Below are 6183 nucleotides of genomic sequence, written 5' to 3' on the forward strand. Positions count from 1 at the left end.
CAGTGGCAATATTGTAAATACTTGAAGAAGATGAGGTTGAGACAGTAAAGAAGCCATTTTCGAAAAAAAACAAAAACAAAATGTTAATGGCATTTTCGTAGATAAAATGCAGGTGTGGGGTTAAAATCTCAAAAAAAAAGGAGTCAAAAGAAAATGTTAGTTTTCTGTTTGACTCCAAGTTTTGAGTCACTTTTGCAAAAAGCCCTACTAAAAATGATCATGTAGAGACGTATGCAAAGTGGTCAGTATATATAAACGGAGAAGAAAGCATCGAATAAGTTCATGGTCCTTTATAGAAACTAGAAACACGTTTTGATATGGAAAAGTTCAATTTTAAAATAAAGATCAGAGAGAGACAAATGCTATCATAGAGTCACATAAAAGATATATTAGAATCTTTTTTTGTCTTCTGCACTCTTCAGTAAAGAATTCTGCATGATCTTGCCATATATAATTTACTAGATATTAAAAATTATGACAGACAGACTGTACAGAACAGATCAGATAAGCTTCGGAGGTTTCAAAGATCTCTTTTGTTGGTAAGGATTCTGTTATTATCTTGTTTTTACAGTTTTACTACATCTTAAAATCAGTAAATCATACAAGATTTGCAAATGAATTCCACTAAATATTGTTGCTCTCGCATGTTCGGCCTTTTGCTATTTGAATTGTTAAAAAATGCTTATGGTACACTTGGAAAATAAGAATCTGATGGGAAAACTAGCCATATGAGCTTAATGCAGAACCAATCATTGCTTTATCAATCAATATAACATTGTTTACTAGGTAATAACCCGCGCCTTGTGCGGATGTGATTATTAGTTTCAATATTTTTTTAATAAGGAGACATTAAGCTGTTTAATCTGGATATCGGTTCGGTTTTAGGTTGTTTTTTGTTTTTAATCTCTTAAAATATAACTATCATTTTAAATAAATAGTTATTTGGTTTGTTCGTTTAAAATTTTTGATGTTTTTGGTTTTTTTTCCTGTGATAATCAAAAATTACTATTATTTGTTTATTTTCATGTTATTAATCTTAGATAGTTGTGATGTCGAACCAATGGTTTCATATTATAGTTTCTAAACGGATAATAGTTAAAAAAGAAAAGAAAATTATTAAGACAAATCATTTTACTACAATTTGGTCGATAGTGAAAGAAGCATTAAGAAAAAGAATATTTTAACTTCCAAAAAATTAGATATTTCAATTGTGGTAAATACTTAGTTATAAAGTACTAACGTCAATATGCACATATATGTGTATGTAAAAGTATATAAAGATGGTTGATAAATATATAAAGATATTGTTAATTAATATTAAATGACTTTTTTTTCAAAATAATACATGAAAATTAAAATTCTTAAAATGAAATTATTTTAAAACAAAAATATTGTAAAATTTGTATAAACTATAATATATAACTTATATATAATTCTTTAAATATATGGGTATATATATGCATATAACACATCAAATTGGATATATGTTCCTATAAATATTGATATTTGTGATTTGTTTTTTTTTATAAATATTGCATTTTAGTATTTTATTTGCTTCATAGTGTAACGGATATCTGGATTTTTAGGTTCGAATCAAAACGGATAACAAATCGAATCAAAATTTATGAATAATTTGTCCAGCTCTATTCGTAAACAATAAAATTAACGTAAAGAAGAACCATGCATGTGAGTTTTATATTAAATACATAAAGTACATAGGGTGAACATATTTATGTAGAGTTTGGCTGAGAAGCTCTTTACATGTAACATGTTTCCATTTTAATGTGAACACATTTATTACAATGTTTTTACACGTGACATGTGTTCAGTTTAGTGTGAACGAATTTATTACAATGTTTCTCCTTTAATATATAAGAGATTAGGTTTTTGGGTGAATAAATGTATACAAGTACATTTGTGGAATCCCTCCAGTACTAGATCCGATCCGGATCCGATCCCAAAATCCGGATATCCGGAAGGGCCGAATCCGGATCCAGATAGTAAAATGTTGGATCCGTCAAAACCGGATCCGGATCCGGATATCTTAATTTTTAAGTCCGGATATCCGGATCCGTAAGTTTTATTAAAAAAAATTCAAAAATAGTAATATATATATATATATAAATTAATTTTATTTAATATATTTTCATTTTTTATAATAGTATATATACATTTTAATATTTTATGTAAATTTTGTAATATTATACATAGAAATAATTAAAGACATTATATATTTTTTTTATTTTTAAATTATTGTTAATATTTTATATATATATTAATATTATTTATTTATTTATTTTAAGGATCCAAATCCGGATCCGGATATCCGCCGGATATTACAATTTTTAGAAAGATATCCGACACCCGGATATCCGAAAACCCCGTATCCGGATAAAGATAGTAAAATTATGGATCGGCCGGATAAGGATCCGGAACCGGATACCTTAAAATTATCCGGATACCCGATCCGTTCCAGGGCTATCGAGTATTGCCTTTCTGTGACAACCTCAACCATACCTGATGGAAATAATGCAAAATAAACATATCATAATTACGATTATTGCTGTCACAGCGATTTATAATCAGAGTCTATGAGCTTGACTTTTTTGTTCTTTCCAAATACTAATCTATTTTTCCAACAAAAAGTGCAACATTATTTCTCAAAGTGATTTTACAGGCTTTCAAATCCAAAAACATGTGTTAGAAACAATATTTTAGTAATCAGATCTCATTAGTAGTAACCGAGTCTTTCGGTTTTGATCTCACGTTATCTTTAATTAAGAGCTTGAGAGTTTCTTGGAAACCTGTAACCTGTATATTGCTCTCCGCTTGTAATTAACACTCCTTTCTTTCTTGACGCCAAAAAGGTCATTTAACTGATTTAGTATGCATATCCTTAAACCTGTAACTCTGAATTTGGAAAGAATAAATAATCTTGATCAGCTTGGTTATAATTACTTGAAAATTCTATTTCTGTTATAACTCAAGTGGTGATCGACCCATATCAGGCCCAAACCGTCCGGCCCATCAGCTATCCATCCGGCTCATTCGCTAATGACTTAGGCGAATGAGAGTTTACATTTATCTATACTTAATGTTTATTCTTTTCCATATGTATTTAGGATAAGTACTATTTCCTATTCCTATTAGGAATAGAATTTCATTTTCTCTTATGACGGTCTAAATAAGACGGTCTAATACTTGTATAAATATAGACCTCTGGTCATGAGTAATAATAAGCTTTCACAACATCTCTTTTATAACACGTTATCAGCACGATAGCCTCTAACCCTAAGCCCCCACGAAATTCCTTAAACTCCGCCGAATATCACAAAACCCTAATTCCGAAGGAACTTCAAAGAGATCGTTCTCCCAAACCGTGAGGACCCAGACGACGAGCAATATATCAAACTGAAGCTCTCGCCGAGACGAATCAGACGCTGCAAACCGCTTGTCGATCCGATCACTGACGTGCCGTCACGCTCTGCTACATTAGCTCTTTCTAGACGTGATCAAGTAAACCAGACGTTCTCCTTCTTCCATGTTCGTGATCCGACCAAGCAAGCAGCCCGTCCGCGACCCGACTCGAAGAACGATCAGCTCGCGGCCTCCTTCTCTCTTTGGTGGTCCAAATCTACACTCCATAAGTTTCTAAAGGTAAAACTCGAAACTTAAAAGAACTTACACTGAATTTGGTTGATTGATAAAGATCTGAACCATTAAAATTTGAAGAACCCTAATCTCTTTAATTAAGAGCTTGAGAGTTTCTTGGAAACCTGTAACCTGTATATTGCTCTCCGCTTGTAATTAACACTCCTTTCTTTCTTGACGCCAAAAAGGTCATTTAACTGATTTAGTATGCATATCCTTAAACCTGTAACTCTGAATTTGGAAAGAATAAATAATCTTGATCAGCTTGGTTATAATTACTTGAAAATTCTATTTCTGTTATAACTCAAGTGGTGATCGACCCATATCAGGCCCAAACCGTCCGGCCCATCAGCTATCCATCCGGCTCATTCGCTAATGACTTAGGCGAATGAGAGTTTACATTTATCTATACTTAATGTTTATTCTTTTCCATATGTATTTAGGATAAGTACTATTTCCTATTCCTATTAGGAATAGAATTTCATTTTCTCTTATGACGGTCTAAATAAGACGGTCTAATACTTGTATAAATATAGACCTCTGGTCATGAGTAATAATAAGCTTTCACAACATCTCTTTTATAACACGTTATCAGCACGATAGCCTCTAACCCTAAGCCCCCACGAAATTCCTTAAACTCCGCCGAATATCACAAAACCCTAATTCCGAAGGAACTTCAAAGAGATCGTTCTCCCAAACCGTGAGGACCCAGACGACGAGCAATATATCAAACTGAAGCTCTCGCCGAGACGAATCAGACGCTGCAAACCGCTTGTCGATCCGATCACTGACGTGCCGTCACGCTCTGCTACATTAGCTCTTTCTAGACGTGATCAAGTAAACCAGACGTTCTCCTTCTTCCATGTTCGTGATCCGACCAAGCAAGCAGCCCGTCCGCGACCCGACTCGAAGAACGATCAGCTCGCGGCCTCCTTCTCTCTTTGGTGGTCCAAATCTACACTCCATAAGTTTCTAAAGGTAAAACTCGAAACTTAAAAGAACTTACACTGAATTTGGTTGATTGATAAAGATCTAAACCATTAAAATTTGAAGAACCCTAATCTAGGATAATAGAAACCCTAACATTTGGAACTAAGTTTTGGTTAGATTGTTTTCCTGTTAAGTTGATAGATCAATGGCTGTTAGGGTTGCTAGAACATTGATTGATCAGTAAGGGCATTGAAACCCTAAATCTAAATTATATGAACCATTTCCTTTATAATGTTTTGAAAATCTAAAATATCAAAAACCTAAATTGATCCGACTGTTTTGATTGATTGATTTTTATGTATCTGAGGTTTAGGTTGCTAGATTAAAACCTTGAATTATCTTTGATGATTGTTTGAGTAAATAGAACGGTTTATAATCGAATTTGATCGTAAAATTCTTAAATTGCTGAAAACCCTAATTTTCCTTTTTGCATAAATCGATTGAAAAACAAGTTTCCATATTGTGATTAATTATTTGAATATCGAATGAACTGATTAGGAAAATTGCTAGTTTTGATTAAAACCGTAATCTGTCCGGAATTGTGAATTTTCTTTTTGCTAAAAGAAGAAAATTTCCTTTTTCCTGAAATTTCATTTTCTACTTGCTGAAAATTTTCTTTTTACTGTTAGGATTGCTAGAGAATTGCTAAAATTGACTGATTGATCTGATTTAATTCTTTTGTAAAGCTTGATATTGATAAAATCAAACCGAAAAAAAATGGGCCTTGAAACCCTAATATGATCTGATGATACTTGCATTATTATTCTGATTGCTTGATCATACTAAATGTTTTAAGAGAGGTAAAACATAAGAATTATTGACCTGGTCTCACATTGATTAAAAATCGGTCTGAATATGATTGTTGTTATGTTTGATGCTTTGATTACATTCAGATATAAAATCCGACCTCTAGAGTTGTTGCATCACAATTTTATAAGGTCGTGTGGCCTAAAGCATCATATAGACCTCGCATACTTGTTTTTCTCGCACCATGGTCGAGTAGTTAATTGTATGGTCGAGAGACTTGTGAAACCGTATGCATTGATTGACTCGGTTGCATCTTGAACTGATTAATAATATGTTTCAGATGTCAAAATTTGAGCCTTCGGATTATGCTGCCCTAAATCTCTCTGGAGATAATTATCTAGAATGGGTAATGAACACTTCAGTTGCCCTGAAGTCTAGAGGACTCGGGAAATGTATCATTGATGGCAATAATGCAATTGAAAGTGAAAAGCATAGAGCCATAACAATTATACGCTATCATCTCACTGAGGATCTGAGAGATCATTACTTAAATACTGAGGATCCTTGTGACCTTTGGACAAAACTAAATTCCAGATACTCAATGGCATTATGGCGAAAAGCCATGAATGAATGGAAGATTCTCAGGTTCCAGGATTTTGAATCTGTGGACGAATATAATTTTGCTTTGATGAAAATCGCCTATAGTCTTGAACTATGTGGTGAAGTGATAACAAATGAGGATTTACTATATAAAACATATCCCACATTCCATCCAAAGGATTTGTTGTTATCACA

Source organism: Brassica oleracea, chromosome C8 (genome assembly GCF_000695525.1).
Source record: "Brassica oleracea var. oleracea cultivar TO1000 chromosome C8, BOL, whole genome shotgun sequence".
NCBI lineage: Eukaryota > Viridiplantae > Streptophyta > Magnoliopsida > Brassicales > Brassicaceae > Brassica > Brassica oleracea.